Consider the following 19,706-nt stretch of genomic DNA (forward strand, 5'->3'; position numbering starts at 1 on the left):
TTGATGGGTGCAGCACACCAACATTGCACAAGTATACATATGTAACAAACCTGCACGTTATGCACATGTACCCTAGAACTTAAAGTATAATAAAAAAAATAAAAAAAATAATAAAACAAACAAACAAACAAAAAAAAATAAAGTAACAATCATGGGAAGTTGTAAGCAAGTTTAAATAATATACTCATTTGGGGAACTCTTTTGGAATAATTTTTAAAATGTACCAGAGTGCTTGTAATGGAACTTGAACTATAAGTGCCCACCTAATGCCTGTTGGTTAATATAACTTATATCATAGGATCATAATAAGAAGGACAATAGATAAAGTTCTTCCAAAAACTCCAGTGATTCTACTAAACCCTGTTCACTTCCTTTGTTGCAAGTCAGAGAACACAGTTTCTGGTCTAAACTATTTCATTAATTAACTGTGTAGTTTGAGACAAGTGTTTTAACCACTCAATATCTTTATCTAAAAATTGGATTACATGATCTCTTAGTTTCCTGCTAGCTCCATCAGTCTGTGTTTCTGTGGTCCACTTGATGTCAAAGTCAGTTTTCAAAGTCAGGTTCACTTTGGGAAAGTGTGATCTATTTCTTTAAAGGTTGTCTAGGTTCACAGGTTTAATGGAACCCTGCCTGTGCCCTGGAAATACTGTCTATGATGATTAAGCCATTTTATAATATGCAGGTTTAAAGTGATCTAATAACTTCTCACAATATAAGAGAACTTAAATATATATATATATATTTAATTTTGAACATAAGGAAATTTACCAACTTTAATTCCACTGAGTAGAATTAAATCTGCAAATAAGTGGCTAATTGTGTGTACTTATTGTCAATTGGGACTTCAGTAAAGAACACTGCCAAGCTGTATGCTTTGGATAAGACAAGTAGTGTGGAAAGAAGGAGCAGGGGAGCAGAAAAAAAATAAATCAGAATAATGGAATGATTGGCGAGTTTTGAATATCCAGGAGAACTATTCAAATAAATAGCACTGACACATTTTTAAACAATCATAGATAGATTCAGGTAAACATGAACAGAAAAATAAACAAAAAGGAGAAAACTCATCCTGTGACAGTCTGTACATTTTTTTAACCTAAAAGATCATTGGGAATAAACACAAAAATTGAATATAACTTAAATATTAACAGAGGTCATCGTACCTAATGAGAATAAAAAACAATAAGCCCAGTTTACCCACTCCCTACCCTCCATTCTATGAGATGCCTCATGTCTTTTCTAAGACTTTGGGAACATTTCAAGGTCTTGTAATTTCCAAAAATTCCAGGGTTTTGTGATTTTCTAAGAATCTCTGGCCTGGTGTCTCCCCTCCAGCCAAGCTTGAACAGCGTTACAGTGGCCATTTCTTGGTGTATCTCCTTCTTAGGCTTTGTGCTCACGCTCAACGTGGAGCTCAATCTCCTGATGTGGCTATCCACCAAAGCCATTCCATGAAATGTCTACATATACAAAATATTTTGGGAAATATAGTGTTCATGGCAGCAACAACAAAAATTCATAATTAAATCTTTCACATAGCTATTGTGGTGTTTTGGAGCCGTGCCACCATTTTGGAGCTCTTCCTGTGGTTCTTGGGCATACATTAAGCCCTCTCACTTTCAGGAAAGATCTCCCCCTGCTCAATTCCCCTTCCTCTAACTAGCTACTCTGAGGGTGTATGTCCTCCCTTTAACAAGAATGCAGATTTTAACTTCATGTGGTTGATGGTCAGGTTTTCCAATATCAAATAAAACCTTGCACTGAGTTTAGAGAATTTGATCAATAACAGCATTAGCTAAGTAAACAAAATAATATCTCAGACTGTTGAGTTTGGGAAATGATTCTCGAGTCTGCCTCCTGCAATCTAAACAACTGCACATGGCTATCAGACCATGAAACTACTAGAATGCTTATTGTTTAAACGTTTCCCCTCCAACTGCACACACATTTTGTCTAGAGATGAATTTAAGCATGGAAACTGTAGTACCGAAATGAAACACTAAACACAAAATGCAAAGAAGGCAAACACTACCCATCTGAGGAGAACACGGCAGTAATTTAAAATCACATGTTTTTGTCCAATCAATCTTTAGGCCAAAGTGCTGAAGTACTCTTGCATTCTTTGATGCTTTGCAAGAAGACTATAAATGTCAGGAATGCCAATGACAACAGAAAAAAAGTCTACATTATTAAGCCTAAATTATCGTTTGATTTTTTTAAAATGGTCTTGCCATGTTATATTATTTCTTAACACACCAAGATACATGCTACATTGGATTATAAATTACTTTGAATCTCAGAATCCAAATTTGCAAACTGCTGTCAGTTGTCAGATTGCTATACTGATTAAATGAGCAATCTAAACATTTGCATGAAGAAGAATTCCTAGGGCAATACTCAACTAGAAAACAAGTTAGAGAATAACATGACTAAGAGCTGTGGGTGGGAATCACCACTAAGAAAGTGGCAATGCTGTGTCACAAATTTGGGGCTGCGGTTATGTATGAAAACCAGCAGGCAGGTATTAGAGAGAGTGAATGGTGAAAGAAAGGAGGGAGGGAGAGAGTGAGACTTAGAGGGTAGAAGGAGAAGACTGGAGAATGAATATGGTTCTGAGTGAGAACATAATTACCATGTCAGTGGTCACAGCCTCCCTTCCTCAGAAAGAATTTTGAGTGTCAGTATAGGTTCCCTTTCTTCTCATATCATTTCCCAACAATGTTGCCAGTATCTTCCTTACTCCACTCATTTTCTATCCAAATAGTATGTCAAGTTAGAGTGTCAGTTAAAGCCCCCAAAACTTTTTGATACATGGCACCTAGTGGAGTTAGTTCAGTTGGCAAGACTAAGAAAGGGTTGAATAGCCTGTAATCCCAGTACTTTGGGAGGCTGAAGCAGGGAGATCACAAGGTCAAGAGATCAAGACCATCCTGGTCAACATGGTAAAACCCCATCTCTACTAAAAATACAAAAATTAGCGGAGTAAGGTGGTGCACACCTGTAGTCCCAGCTACTCAGGAGGCTGAGGCAGGAGAATTGCTTGAACCTGGGAGGCAGAGGCTGCAGTGAGCCAAGATTGACACTCCAGCCTGGTAACAGAGTGAGACTCCATCTCAAAAAAAAAAAAAAAAAAAAAAAAGTTGAATAATTCTGAAAAATTCTTTAATTGGACTATGAAGTGAGTAAAAAAAATACAACAGCCTCAGGCCACCATAATTTTACCTGTGAAAGCCACCAGCCTTAAATAAAAACAGGACTTAGAATAGAACATGTGGTCTGTTTGCATCTTTTGACACACCTGGAGTAGCTAATATCCTTTACCCACGATGTTGATGCCTGCAATCTTAATGTTTCAAGGAAGAGTTAGAGTAAGAAATGTGAGTGGCAACAAATCTGTGCTGTTTTTCATGGAGCTGCAACCAGGCATTCATTTGCCAAAGGAAGAACAGAGTTAAGTTAATTAAAATGGCTAATATTGACTAGAGATAAGATTTTGTATTCCAGCAGGTGCTCTTTAAATTTGCCTACTTATACGTTATAATTAATCATCTTCTCTAAAGAATCTATGTATTTCAAAATTGCAATTACCTTTATATATTTGACTAATTTTATACAATATCAAATTATGGATTTTGTACACATTGTTCTCCAAAATTGCTAGACAGATGTGACAAAGTCAAAATTATTAAACTTAATCTATCTTAAATGGTCAAAAATGATTATGTTGTAGGTTTAATTGGAATTAGAGAAAGGGAATTTCAGAAGTACACTATTGTCTTAGTCAGTTTGGGCTGTCATAATAGAAAACCTTAGACTGGATAATTAATAAATAACAGACATTTATTTCTTACAGTTCTGAACACTGGGAAGTCCAAGAGCAAGGCGCCAACAGATTCAATGTCTGGTGAGAACTACTCTCTGCTTCCAAGATGGCACTTTCTTACTACATTCTCACACAGAAGAAGAGACAAGTACTGTGTTCGACCATGGTGGAAGGGCAAAAAAGAGCCAAACAGGCTCCCTCAAGGCATTTTTTTTTTTTTTTTTTTTGACGGAGTCTTGCTCTGTCTCCGGGCTGGAGTGCAGTGGCGTGATCTCGGCTCACTGCAACCTCCACATCCCAGGTTCAAGCAATTCTCCTGCCTCAGCCTCCTGAGTAGCTGGGACGACAGACATGTGCCACTACACCCGGATAATTTTTTGTATTTTAGTAGAGACGGGATTTCACCATGTTGACCAGGATGGTCTTGATCTCTTGACCTCATTATCCTCCCACCTCGGCTTCCCAAAGCGCTGGGATTACAGGTAAGAGCCACCGTGCCTGGCCCTCAAGACTTTTTATGAAAGTACTAATCCCATTCCTGAAGGCAGAGACCTCATGACCTGATAACCTCCTAAAGGCTTCACCTCTTAATACCTTCACACTGAGGATTAAATTTCAGCATAAATTTTGGAGGGAAACAAACATTCAGACCATAGCAGTTACCAATCGTTACGGGGCTACTGCCCTCAAAGTGCACTCAATTTACATTGTATCAGTTGCTATACCACTTAATTGACATTGTTTTCATCATGTAATTTTTTTTCCACTTTTCTCTGCTTTTTTCCTGCCATTATTTTTTAGCATTGCTATTGAATATATGCATTAAAACATCATTATCATGTTACATTTCTTTTAACAAATATTTAATGATTTTCTCCTCTTCATTGCCTGCAGGATAAAGATCCATTACTTGGCTTTTAAAACTCTACAGGACATAGTCCCATGTGAAACACCATCTTTTTATGGGTTATAGTAACAAAATTGGTACAAGCCTTGTAAGAATGCTGACCTGAGAACCTAGTCAAGGTAACTTAATTTTTTTATCCCATGGATAAAATATAATTCTATATCTCAGTTTTTAAGTTTCCACATGATTGCCTCCTGCCTAATCCTTTATCAACTGTGACCCAACTTCCCATACTTTATCCAGTACACTTATGTGTAGCATTAATGACATTTTGGTCAATTATGGCCCACGTATACGAAGGTGGACCCATAATGTTATAATGGAGTTGACAAATTCCTATTGTCTAATGACATCATCATTGTCATGTCATAGTATAAGACATCACTAACATGTTTGTGGTGATGCTGGTGTGAATAAACCTACCGTGATGCCAGTTGCATAAAAGTCTAACATATACAATTAGGTACAGCACCTAATAATTGATAATATACATAAACAACTATGTTACTGGCTTATACTTTTTATTGTAATTTTAGAGTGTACTTCTTCTACTTATAAAAAAAAAAGTGTTAAATGTAAAGCTACCTCCAGCAATTCCTTCAGGAAGTATTCCAGAAAAAGGCATTATTATAGGACATGGAATCTCCGTGCATGTTACTATCTCTGAAAATCTTTCAGTGGGACAAGATGTGGAGGTGGAAGATAGTGATATTAATGATCTTGACCTTATATAGGCCTGGGCTATTGTGTGTGTTTTTGCCTTAGTTTTTAATAAAAATCTTTAGAAAGGAAAAATATGTTTTATAAATAGAAAAACCTCATAGAATAAGAATATAAAGGAAGAAAGTAATTTTGGACAGCTGTGCCATATGTTTGTGTTTTAAGCCAAGTGTTATAACAAAAGAGTCAGAGTTAAAAAATTAAAATGTTTACAAAGTGAAAAAGTTACAGTCAGCTGAGGTTAATTTAGTACTGAAGAAAGAAATTTAAAAAATAAATTTGGCTTAAGTGTACAGTGTTTATAAAGTATACAGAGTGTCCAGTAATGTTCTAGGCCTTCACATTCACTCACCACTCACACACTGACTCATACAGAGCAACTTCCAATCCTGCCATTTCCATTTATGGTAAGTGCCCTATACAGGTGCGTCTTTTTAAAAAATTGTCTTCTATAGTGTATTTTTACTGTACTTTTTCTGTGTTTAGGTATGTTTAGATATACAAATATTTACCATTGTATTACAGTTGCCTGTACTATTCAGTACAGTAACATACTGTACAGGTCAGTAGCCTAGGAGCAGTAGGCTGTACCATATAGCCTAGGTATGTAACAGGCTATACCATCCAGGTTTGTGTAAGTACACACTACGATGTTAGCACAATGATGAAATAATCTAGCGACTCATTTTTTGGGGGAAGTAATACCTGCTGTTAAACAAAGCATGACTATAGTTAAAACTTCTATTGTTCCCTCTTTGCTCTGGGGCCTTATACCTGCTGATCCCTCTGCCTGAAAGTTTTTGCCCCAAGCCTCCTTGTTAGCGCTCTTATTTTAGCCTCCCTCCTACGCCTATTTTATGTATCAAACAACTTCCCCTTTCTCTGAGAATCTTTTATGGATAGCTCAGCTTGGACTAGGTGCCCATACCATGTGTTTCCATGCCATCCTGTGCTGCCTTTATTATACAAAGATATTGTCACACTTCATTGTAATTGGTTCCATGCCTTCCCATAGACTGTAAAAAGTTTGGATCACCTTCATTTTATTCATCATTTTATTCCAGTATCTCTCCACATCCCATCGTTTCTGGCTTATAGCATATGAATAAATGCAATTTCCAGGTTAAGGCTATGAAAAAATACTTTTGAGAGCGGAAAGAAGTAGCAAAGTCAAAGTGATAAATGCACATTATAACATCAAAAAAGCAATGTTTCACACATTGTTTTTGAGTGGAGAGAGTGGCAATGAACAAAGTTCTAAAACCAAGAAGACTTAGCCAAGAATTCTGCGCTCCATCCCAAAGCAAAGTGGATCTGTATTTCCTCCAGGTTGTTTGAATCCCTCTTATACTATGACTATAGTTTCCAGTTTATTTCTTTGCTGACTTTGTTTTTCCAGTTTTTAATATTTCGTTTCCTCCATTTACCTGAGTTCTAAATGGCAAAACCACAGCAATTTTGATTCTTGCCAAATATCTCCTCTGACACAGCTATCTTCCCCCAACCTTAAGTTACTTTCCAAGTATTGATTTTATTGTTGATATTCTTATTATCTCCAGTTTGATTCTAAGCTCTACCAAGGAAGGAAGAGTGCCTTGTGCATTTTGGGGTTCTCCCTTAAATTACCTTGGGTGCTGTCCAGCACATGGTTAATAATTAATAAACAAACAGCCTACTGGACTTGCCAGTTTCCTGGGAGAAGGCATCTTATATGTCAGGAACAAAATATATTTTACAAGCAAAAAATGCATAGATAAACTTATTTTAAAAGTTCTATATTTTTATATTACTTATTTGATTTGTTAGTATTATTCTCTGCTTTATTCCAACAGAATGTGATGTAAGTGAGAAAGGATGATAAAGTCAAAACTACCTTGGACACTAATCAAAAATTTAGGTTAAACTGTATAAGTTGTCTGAGCATCAGCGAGTTATGCAAGCACTCTGGGCTTCAGTTCTCTCACTTGCAAAATAAGAGGCTTGGGTCAGAGAATTTTAATATCTCCACTAGCTACAACAATCCTATGAAACAGAGATCTTTACACCTTTTATAAACATGTGGAGCAATTTTCTGCTGAGAATCTCAGTGTTTATCCATGATAGTTAAATAATAATCCATTGATAGTCAAATACTCTTGTTAAAATATTTCAGTGTGTTTAATGAGTATGTTTATTACCAATTGGAAAACACTGAGCAATATAAAAAAAATTCTATCACTTACCATAGAACTTCCCTTCAGCAGAAAAAAAATCAACTACCAAAACTCTAGTATTATCATGTATCTACAACTCGAATTCAATTTTACTCTGCTGCTCCAAAGAGTTCTACAAAAACACACTGTGCTTGGCTAACCTCTGGACACATAGTCACACCTATTTAATGTGGAGGAGTTTGCAAGTGCCACTTTCCAAAGTACGTTGTGGGAAAACCTTTCAGCAAGATAAGTCACAACTAAATGCATTCTTGAAGATTAATTATCACGTGGGTCTTTACAGCTTTCAAATATACAATTGCATTAAGCATAAATTAACTACCTTGGAGCTGCATAATGGACACTGGGTAGAGGACTTTCACCTTTATGTCTTTGGTTAGAATCTATCCCCAGCTTAAGATTGACTGAAAGTCATTATCCTTTGTCAACTGTTCGGTGACTTATGAAATGAGTTATTGGTCTTAGTTAAGATCCTAGCGTGGCCAAAAAGACCTTTACAATTGATGACCATCAGGAACTGCTGGCACTTGAGAAAGAGGGTCAGAGATTGAATTGGTCATGGAAATTGAATTAGCGTTCCCCAGTCCACCTTCCAAATACTCATTGAGGCTGAGTTTTGCCCTTCTCTGGAAAAGAACGATTTCAGTCTTTAGGGTTGCTGACTGGACGTCTTTCATTAGCATAACATGATGGAGACAATTTATGGCTTTTTCTTCTGGTTAGGGCAGCATAATTCTCCCCAATTTTTTTCTTCACATAAAGAGATATCTGAAGGCTTAGTCAACTGTGGAAAAGATTTTATTTTGTTTGTTTTAAGTATCACAGAGTACAGAAAAACTACTGAGATTCCGTAACATATCTCATCATTATTGTATCTATGGAGGCAAGAACATGTTGGCATCAGATTATTATTTTTATCTGTCTAGAAATAACATGGTTCAGGAAAAGGCGTCCTTGTCATGTGAAGGCTTTTGTTGTCTGAGTTTTTTGTACCTGCCCTGCATCTGTCAGTGAATGGAGTTTGAAGCTTTGGTTTCCCCACATATGAAGTAAAGCGTATTAGACTGGATTTTTCAAAGTCTCTTCTGACTTTATTGGGTTCTAGGATTGACATATTTTCCAGTGAATGGAGTTTGAAGCTTTGGTTTCCCCACATATGAAGTAAAGCGTATTAGACTGGATTTTTCAAAGTCTCTTCTGACTTTATTGGGTTCTAGGATTGACATATTTTCCTTTCCCTGAAGGGCCTTCAGTAGTCCTGGGACTATATGGAAACCTGGGGCTTTTTTCTTAGGAAGACACTATTATTTTAATAGTTGAATATTAGATGGGATGTAGCTTCATTTGGAAGTCATTAGCTGAGGAACATTAAAAAAATTTATATTAAATGAAGAGTGGGAATTATTAACAGTGATGATAGAGAACAGGTAAATAAAAACTAGAGTTAGAGTATAAATGGGTAAACAATGCCTTCTATCATATCCCAGGAGGGTGAGAATGTAATTCAGAAGGACTGCAAGAATCATTTCAAGTGTAAAGATGACAATCAGAGGCCCAGTGTAGAGACAGCAGCTGAACCTGTGACAGTCAGAGGCCAAAAATTGGTGCCTGGGAGTTCAGAGTTCTTTCTCTTCCTCTTCCTTCCCTCCCCTCCCCTCCTGTACCTTCCCTTCTCCTCCTCTCCCCATTGTAAAATACATATTTAAAAAACCAGAGATTGGCCAGGCGTGGTGGTTCAAGCCTATAATCCCAGCACCTTGGGAGGCTGAGGCGGGCCAGTCACCTGAGGTCAGGAGTTCGAGAGCAGTGTTGCCAACGTGGCAAACCCCCGTCTCTATTAAAAATCCAAAAATTAGCTGGGTGTGGTGGCACGTGCCTATAGTCCAAGGTACTCAGGAGTCTGAGGCAGGAGAATGGCTTGAACCCTGGAGGTGGAGGTTGCAGTGAGCCAAGATCGCTCACTGTACTCCAACCTGGGTGACAGAGTAAGACTCCATCTCAAAACAAAAAATAAATAAATAAATAATATAAAATACAAAACCCCTGAGATTTATCCTTGATTCTTGAATTTTTCTTCACTCTACTCATATAGATTCTACTATTAAGTTCAGTTGATTTAATTGAATTTTCCTATTACTCTTCATCTCCACTGTCACCATTTTAGTCTAGACACCTGCCATCTCTTATCCAATTTACAGGGATAAATTTCTTTCTCTTTGATTTCAGTTAGCCCACTTTCCCATCTTGAATCTTTTCTCCACATAGTTGTATAAATCATCTTTTAAAAAACATATGTTACAAAACAACTTATGTTCTGAAAACCTTTCATAGTTTCACATTTTCACAAAATCCGAATTATTTACTATAACTTAAGTATTCTGCCTTGAACTTTTACATATCTCCAATATTGCTTTATGTCACTGAGGTCGACAGAATAATGCCTCCCACTTCCCCACCAAATGTTGACATTCTAATTCCTCAAACCTGTAAATCTGTTACCTTACCTGGCAAAGAGAACTTTGCAGAGGTGAGTTAAGAATGTTGAGATAAGATTAGCTTGAATTATGTGTGTGGGCCGAATGAAATCACGGGGGTCCTCAGAAGAAGGAGGCAGGAAGGTCAGAGTCAGGGAAGGAGAGGTGATGACAGAAGCAGAGGTTGGAATGATGCGATTGCCAGAAAGGGGGACCATAAGCAAAAACAGGCTGCCTCTAGAGGCCAGAAAAGGCAGGGACATGGACTCCTTGGCAACCTTGATTTTAGCCTAGGGAGACTCATTTCAAACATCTGACCTCCAGAACTGTAACTTGTGTTGTTTTAGGCAACTAAGTTTGTGGTATTATGTGACAGCAGCAATAGAGAGCTGATAAAATCACTCTTTTCATTCACAAACAATGCCCTACCTATGTGTCTTTTCTCAGTTCTTGGAATACAACATGGTTTGCAATACCACGGGGTCTTTGTACAGACTATTAGCCTGGACTTGTGTAATTTTATCCATAATTATGGGCTAATTTCACTTATTCCTTTTGTTATCATCAGTTTAAATGACATCTCCTTGAATAGATCTTCCCCAACCTCTTCTTTTATTTTCTTTCAGCTCCTTCTTTTCGTTTTTGTTTTAATAGGATGCCTTAGTCCTGACAGTTGTTTTGTTTATTGTATACTACTTGGGGCTTTTTGGTCCATTTTATGGGTTTTTCCCTCTTTTCTTGGTCTATCGCTTTCTGTAGAACTAAGTTCCATGACAGAAGAAACTGTACCTATCATGGTTAGCCTCGTATCTTTAGAACGGTGTCTGGCACATAGTAAATACCAAATGAATATTTAAAGTCTACTTGGCAGACAAAGTGAATGATTTAGGGAGAAGCAGCATATTAGGAAGAGACTCGACTCTAAGAAAGGAAAGCTACTAAATGCTAGCCAAGGATCCCCAACCATTGCTAGATTTTAGGCTTGATTTTGTGCCACAATGGAGATCAGGCCCTAAGGATAACAGGACAAATGCTAAAGGGGAGTTGTCAGAGAAGAAGCCCAATGCAGGAAACTAAGCAAATCTCAATGGGACTGGTCTGCAAAGGTGCTGTATGGGGCTTAAATTTCAGACAGGTGTTTGTGCCTGAATATTAGATCCTTGGTCAGGTGAGGCTCAGAGGCCACACAGGAACTCAGCAAATGGAGCAAGTTGTAACTCCTAGGATAAGGGAACAAAAGATGAACCTAAGTGGAAAAGAGGGCAGAGACCACGACTCTCTTGTCCAACTTGGAATCCTGAAAATTTGATTTAATGCCAGGCACTTAAGCAATCCTTAATAAAAATAGGACAAATACGAGTGAGGGATGAATGAATGATGAATCTATGTATGTGAAAGTAATTACTGTAATACTTGATGTATTAGACATTCTCGCTCTCTTTCTCTTTTATAAGTTGTAGCAAACGATGGAGCTGGTGCTGCTTTCTATCTTGTCAGGGACAGCTGTGGAATTGGGGATGGGCTTTTGAAACGCCAGCAGGTCCCATGGTGGAAAACCTGGAAAGACAAAGACAGACACAAGGCAGGGTCAGCAACAGCAACTGATTGCTTCAGGGAAGAGGCTGCTGGGAGGAGATACTAACACTGTCACTGTTGGAGTGATGTTTCTTCAAGATTTTCCTCAGTAAAGTGAGTTAGATTAAGCTTAGTATAATTAACCCAAAGAAATGAGCTTTAATCAAGTATTCAATTCTGTAATTTTCTTGTCTGCTTGATCTCTCTATTCCTTCCTAATCCTTTCGGCATTCAATCCTATTTTATTCTAGATTGATATCTGTTGAATCAATTTCCCTGGCTATCTAAATGACATTTGCTCCAAAGAGAAATAGCAGGTCTTAATTCCCCTAGTGTATTAGTTTCCTTGGGCTGTCATAACAGAACACCACAAACTGAGTAACTTAAAATGACAGAAAATTATGTATTTTTTAAGGTTATAGAGTCTAGAAACCAAGATGTCAGCAGAGCCACAATCCCTCTGAAGGGTCTAGGAAAGAATTATTTTCTCTTCCTAGCTTCCAGTGGTTGCCAGCAATCATTGGCGTGCTTGTTCTCATGGCTGCCTAATTCTAGTCTCAGCTTCTCTCTTCATATGGCTTTTTCTCCTTGGTTGCTCTGCTTCCAAATTGCCCTCTTCTTACAAGGCCATCCATTATATTTGTTTTAGGGCTCACCCTAGTCCAGTATGACCACATCTTAACTTGACGACATTTGCAAGGACCCTATTTCCAGATAAGGTCATATTCACTAGTTCTGCATAGACACGAATTTTTTGGGGAAAACTATTTAAACCACTCCACACAGAAAGAAAGAAAAGTACTATTGTGGGATATGCCAAGGTTGACGACTTTGTTGAGGAAAGCCTGGGGAATTTTTCACAGAGAGTTTTGTTTCCTGTATACTTTCTCATAAGGGACTATCCCTTAATCACCTTTATATTCTCTGTTTATTTTTTTTGAAACTTGTTCTATACACAGAGGTATTTATTGAATAATGCAAAAGCAGTCTTGAATAAATGGATATTAATAATGATCCTCTTGGCTTATGACCCCAGCAGTCCTCCAGTACTAATGAACTAGCTTTGTATTGACTCAGGATCTAGGCTGGGGAATGCCTGATTCACATGTCTTGGCCTCCTGGGATCACCAGACTTTGTTCCTGACATGCCTGTCACCTGGGTGATATGTTCATGACTCCTTTTGACACCTGAATTTTGAGCAGTGCTTTGAGAAATGAAACCTACAGGATGAGGAATTTTTTTTGTTCAACAATGTTAGTAATAGACTGGTGCTTAAATGAACTATTTTAAAGATAATATTTATACAGACAATCTACTTAAAATACGAGGTTGATACGAAAGGTTGTTCTTCAATTTATAACAAGCTGTCTGGCTAAATTCACCTATTTTGTTTCTAAAAAAGCCTAAGAAGTATAAATCTAAACTTTAAAACAAATGAGCTGGTAGAAACAAACAATGCTAAATAATATGTTACATTTTCTAATTGTTTCATTTGATCAGTACCAGTAAATAAGACATGAAATATTTTCTTCTCTTACCAAACAGGAAACTGAAGCTCAGAGAGGGTAAGTGGTGATGTTAAAGATAACAAGGGAACAATGAGTGACAGGGTTTTATGTCTCCATATTCTGGTCCCCTTCCATTTCCAGTACATCACTGCTTCCCATCACCTGGAGTTACAAGGTTCTTTTCACAATGTCTACTCAGCCTGTAGCTATATGTTACAGCCCACTTCTCCATTTAACTTTGTCATAATATGGATTTTGTTCAGAGACTACTAGATTTTTCATGTTCAATTAGTTTTAACATTATTTTCTTTGTTTATAGTCTTTTAAAAAAATTACATCTCAAATATAAACATAAAATTAGAGAACAGAGAAGTGCTGTGTACTTGGCCCCAAAGTACCCAATTCATAGTCTGACAGCCTGGGTTTAAGTCCTGTGTGATGTGGGGTGAGCTGCTGCACTCAGAGAGAGAGAGAGCAGTCATGCTGAGCCAGTGTGGGCTCCTGAATTTGCCAACCCTGTGACATGCCCATATCTGGATATGAATGAGGGGAAGAGCTCCAGCAGGAAGTATTTGTAAGAAAATTGGACATTCTGGTTGCATTGCCAATTAGACTTTGCCCAGCACGTGAATGACTTTGGGCCTATTGATATTTGCTGTGACACTTAAATGTTCAGCACATTATTGATTCTGAATGTCAAGCCCTCTCTTAGATGCTGTTTCTGTGTGATGAGCAGATTACAACAGAATACTAATTGAACCAATTAAACACACACACACACACACACTTTTTTGTGTTCACAGTGCTGACAAACAGCAATTTTAGTGCACATTTTATCAGAGCCTCTTCTCAACTTTAACAGAAGCAAAAAAAAAAAAGCAATCTTTTAAGTGTTGCTGAATGGTTTGTGGTTATTTCATCAACAATGAAATATATTTAAAAGATAAATTGCCTCCTACCAGCATATATATTTCTATTTTTTCCTACTACAAAATAATTGATGAGAATATTTCATAAATATAATTTCAAAGAGTTAAAAGACTATTTTTGGTAAGTGTCTAACAAAGATATTTCAGTTGATAAGTGTTAGTCTACAGTGTTGTAAGAATAATTCTTAATATTCTGCAATTGATGATTTGGCATCTTGGAAATCATAGGCCAAATTAACAGCTAAAGTAGTTTACATTCATACCATCTTGTGTTTTCACAGGTACAGAAAAATCATATTAGAAATCTTCCAGCCACAAACCCCAACACCTATATTTTGCTTCCTGCCCAACAGGAGATATTTCCACCTAACAATGTCCTGCCACTATAGAATTAAAGGCTCTCATTCACGCCTTCCCCTAACTCTTTTCTCCTGATAACCCTGGTGCTTGCCCACGTGGTCCCACAGGACGGTATGCCTTCTCTTTTGGGGTACTAGAAGTAAGAAACTATTCTTTCAATGACATTGACTTCTCTATGTCATCACTCAGTCACCTTCAAAGTAAATTCCAGGTACATTTAAAAGAGCTATTTAAAAAGTACAATTGTAAATGATTCAATTGTAAGCTATTTCTCTTTTTTGATATACCTACATATATAGATACATACACATACACATATCTAAACTCATTTTAAGTACATACTTCTAGAAACTTAGTTTAAAATTAGCAAGAAAGTCTTCAACACATATTTGCTTGAAATAATGCAAGCTCTTCACCTCAAAGGATCAGAAATATTTTGATTAAAATTAGACTAACTTGTTTTATGATTTAAGGAATTAACAGTGAAGTTCTACCAGGTCTATAAATCATATGAGAAGTCATCTTTAGCCTCAGTCTCTTCTGATTGTGACATAATAATCAGGACCAGAAGGACCTACAAATAAGAAATGAGTTCTTTTTTGTCTTTCAGGCAAAATTGCCTCATGCTTTTCCTAAACATGGATTCACTAAAATATCCTCAGGCTTTTGGGAAGGGACACATTATGGCTTACTATACGACGACAAAGATAGCCACCAGGAAACACACCTTATAACCAAAAAGCACACCAGCAAAATTATTATCTCTATTTGTTTAAGATCTATTGTCATAAACCATGGTTTTAAGTTCCTAGTTTCTGAAAGCTGAAACAGCACTGAAATCTTCAGCGGATTTGATATAAAAAAAGACCAATTCAATGCAGACATTTTATGGAAAAATAAATGCCTTGTTGTTATGGCTAGTGGAGCATCATCTACAATAGTGACATGATGGGTTTCACCACTGTAGCATCAAATTCAACCCTCACATTAATAACACAAAACCACGAGCTGATATTGAGTGTTAAGGGTGTCCTTTCATGTTCCCTCATGAAGATGAGGATTAACTGTGGCTTGCCAAGCATTTACAGGATAATCTTGTCTTTAACTTCAAAAGGGATGCTAAATGTGATAAAGCCAGATAGCATAGCACTCTTATTTGCAATGTTATCTACTTTGGTGCATACGCACAGCTGATGCACTTACACCGTCAGGAGACTTTAATAGGTCACACTCTCAGAAAAAAAGATGGAGTTTCAAAGGCTGTACTGGGACCTGCGAAGTGTAATCCAATACAGTAGGTCTGATCTTGTCAAGTATGTAAGACACTCCAGAAGTTGTCAGGCAGTCTGACAACTTCAGGAGCTCAGGAAGAGCCCCCTGAGCTTCCTTGCTTCTGGTGCTGTGTGATTGTAAGGCCAACAAGACAATGGCATCCAATCAAGTATCACCAACAAGACACCAACAATACTGTCAACAAAATAAGGCATTTCTTTCAGCTCCAAAGACTATGCAAGTCAGTGCAGTGGCCCTTGCCTATAATCCCAGCACTCTGGGAGGCTGAGGAAGGAAGAGTCCTTGAGGTCAGCCAAAACAAAACAATTAGACCCCGTCTCCACAAAAATAAAAAATAAATAGCCAGGCATGGTGGCACACACCTGTAGTTCCAGCTACTGCAGAGGCTGAGGCAGGAAGATCATTTGAGCCTAGGAGTTCAAGACTGCAAGGAGCTATGATCAGGTCACTGCACTCCAACCTGGGTGACAGAGTGAAACCTTGTCTCTAGAAAAACAACAAAAACTGAGAAGGCTATTAAATGAACCTCCCAATTAGCTATTTGAAAAACAACTGCTTATTTGAATTAATTAATTTTGTTTCTTTGTTTTAAATAAATTTGTAAGTAAATCTAGCTATCAGGAAAAAAGTCCTTTTGTATATCATTAATACCTGAGTTATTAATACCTGACTTAGAGAAAATGAAACCCTTTCCTCTCAGTTTCTTCAATGTGATGGGTACAATTCTAAGTTCATAAATACAGTTTGCAAGACATATGACTTTTATTTTCTTAAATCGTGTAATTACCTAACCTGAGAGTTTGACTTGCGGAGGTTGATGGGAAAATTCGCTTCAGGTCATTTGAGGCTCAGGCCCCACAGCCTTGTCAAGGGTTATGCCAAGGTTCCATGTTTGTTCCAGAGAGACCCCTCCGGTCATGAGTCTTTATGTCCATGCTTGGAATCATGGAGATGGCTGTTGTCTTAGCTCCCATGGATCCTTAAATCCTGGATTACCACTCTTTTGGTGTCTTGAAATAGATGTGGGCATTTTTTGTGGTGTGGGGTCTGAGATGTGCACGTCAGAGACTTCAAAGTCCTCCCCTCTTCCCCAGGACACCTCCAGAGAATAGGGAGAAGGCACATGTTTCACCAAGAACCCAGGCTCTTTTATCTTCAATTCTTCTCAGAAGTTAGCCTTTCCTCCTCAGGTCCAATTTTATTAATCATCAAGTCAAATTGGACTCAAGGCCAAAGAAGTAAATTGCTGAGTGAAGTGAGTAGGCAGAGACCATCCATGATTCTTATGAAAGGAACATTGTCTTAGCCAGTGTGGGGTGAGCCAATCCCCTTATGACAGGGATATGGGCCCAGTGTGGCCCAAGTGCTGATGTCTGTAAGAGATTTCAGAAGCAGACTGTTGTGTGAAATTTACCAATTCTTAATGCTGACAAGTCTCATTTTAAAATAATTGATTGGCCTTTAAGACTATCTGCAAACTGTCCAGGTCTAAAATGACCTCTGCCCAGGATGCTTAGGTTTATCTTTTCAATTAAGTGGAACGTTTTATTGTTTGTTTGTTTTGGAAATGAAAGAGAGAGGAAAGTATCTTTCCAACAGATTCTGCCTTCTACTCAATGGCAAATCCCCTCCACTACAAATTCATTCCTGTCCCTCAGGACAACATGCCAGGGCCTGAAACTGTCGTGTAGAGGAATAGATAAGGGAGAAATATGAGAAAAACAACTCTGAAAGCAGAAATGTATCTGCCACACTCTCCATGATAGAGCACCACCCTTCTCTGATTCAGAAATGCAACTTTGGAGTAACATTTTATTTCTTTATTTTTATCTGGAGTTGTATTTTACTTCCCAGCTAAGCTTCTGCTGGGTCTCTCTTAGGTCTCCGTCTTCTTACTTTTTGCCATTGTTCCCTGCCTTATCCCCCAATGGCCTCACACTGCACCAATTCCTTACTGAATTGAAGTCTTGGAATTCAAACTGCTCAGAAAGAGAGGTTTGGGCCTACAATCCAAGTGTGAGTTCATGATGGTTGCCTTGAGGGCTTAGACGTTTTCTATTTTTCCTCATGGCAGTCCCAGTGCAGGTCCTTTTTGTTGAATGAATAGATTTTGCCACTGTTCAGGGCAACATGATTGGAGTGTCAGGATGAGCCCACGGAGGTTCGTGATTTCATGCAGCCCTTCGGACACATTTTTACAAAGTTCAACTCCTTCAGTTCGTATAAACCCAATACCATTTTAGGTGCTTTACATGTACTTTGCCTAAAATGCAGCCGGGGTTATGACTGCCTCCCTATAGCAGCTGGACTCTAATTGCTGCACGTAAACAAACATCATCTGGAACAGGGCCACCTTATAACACTGGATGCTATTCATTTTCAAGACTACCAAGGTCGTTTATCACTAATGGCAGGAGTCTGTAGCTGGCTGGAGTTGGCAGAGTCATGTTTCTATGCAAGCTGCATTTCAAACTGGCTGCGAGCATCTGGGAAAATGAATAGTCTAAACTTATGGCTCCCAAACCTCTATCCAATTTCCATGACCTTGTCTTTACATGATGTCTTTATATGTCACAATATCACCCATTTGTTGTCTACATAACCAATTAACATGCAGTTGTGTATGAGTGTCATATGCTGCTATTTACATTCTTATATGTCTATATCATATATCTTTAGGATATAAGTGGGATCCCTTTGGGAAGCTTAAAGTATTAAAAGCTATAAGCACAGAAATTTGACATTGTTGAATGTGTAGAAATTAATAACCACTGAAGCATAGGAAGGGTCATCTCATTCTAACCCTTGAGTTGACAGTGAAGGAGGGGCAGAGTGTCAGTGGAGCCCAAAGAGGAAAATGATCCATTTGTTGGGCCGCTGAATGTCTTCCTTTGCAGAAGTCAGGGATAACTGGTCCAAATTCACACACTCAGCCCTACATACACATACTCAGTAATATGATTTGTTTTTCAAATTAGAATAAATATAAGGAAAATTATGGCACAGAATTCAGTATTCTGGTGGCTCAGTCTTAACCTGGACCCACTCTAATCTCATATCTAAATTTTTATGATTTACAGTTTTATTTTCTATGCTTCTTAGACCAAAACCTCTTAAGTGTGTATGCTACAGCTCATAACAAGTTACTGATTGATTTCCCTTTGTAGCTTTAGATGATATTTTCTGGGGATTTGTACCATGTACCAGATAGCATTTTAAGTACTTTGCACGTACTTTCTTCCTTGAGCCTCCAAAAACCCTGTGAGTTATGTAAGATGGCTCCATTTTATATTTGAAAATCTTGAGGCGGAAATAGGCTGTGTTTTTTCCAAGGTCTCACAGCCAGTGAGACCCATGATTCAAAGCCAGCGGCTTAACTTCAGACCCCATTCTTACAAACACCCAATTTATGTCTCTGATTTGATTTATGGAAATATTACTAGTTGTTGCATCAACAAACATAATCGGACACTGTCTAGTTCCCATTGCTGGAGTCAGGGTACAGATGGCTAGGAGGTCAGTCATTGAGGGCTTGGCCGAGGGAGGTTCCAAGGTTGGTCCTCAGTTAAAGGGAATTTTTTTTAGTGAAATGAAAGAAAAGCAAGATCTGACTGTTGATATGGATCACATTCCAGGACAGAGGATAGCAGTTGGTGTTAGAGGAAATGCTCCTTCTATTAGATCTGATGAGTTAGTGCAATCAATAAGCACAAGTTTAGAAGAGGGATTTGATCCAGCACTTTGGGAGACCAAGACAAGAGGATTGCTCGAGGTCATGAATTTAAGACTAGCCTAGGCAACATAGCAAGACCCTGTCTCTATTAAAAAGCAAAGCAAACCACAGCACAGCAAGAAAGTAAGGAAAGAAGGAAAGAAGGAAGGAAGGAAGGAAGGAAG

General features: G+C 38.0%; 1 long non-coding RNA gene across 1 annotated transcript in view; it reads left to right on the forward strand.

Annotated features, from left to right (window-relative positions):
* The window catches only part of LOC105519273, a 356,472-nt gene that overhangs the window by 335,329 nt on the left and 1,437 nt on the right, over positions 1–19,706 (forward strand). The window contains exon 5 of the long non-coding RNA XR_001002941.1: positions 3,860–3,910. This is a non-coding gene — a long non-coding RNA (uncharacterized LOC105519273). The remainder of the gene's footprint in view (positions 1–3,859; positions 3,911–19,706) is intronic.

Source organism: Colobus angolensis, unplaced genomic scaffold, assembly GCF_000951035.1.
Source record: "Colobus angolensis palliatus isolate OR3802 unplaced genomic scaffold, Cang.pa_1.0 Scaffold342, whole genome shotgun sequence".
NCBI lineage: Eukaryota > Metazoa > Chordata > Mammalia > Primates > Cercopithecidae > Colobus > Colobus angolensis.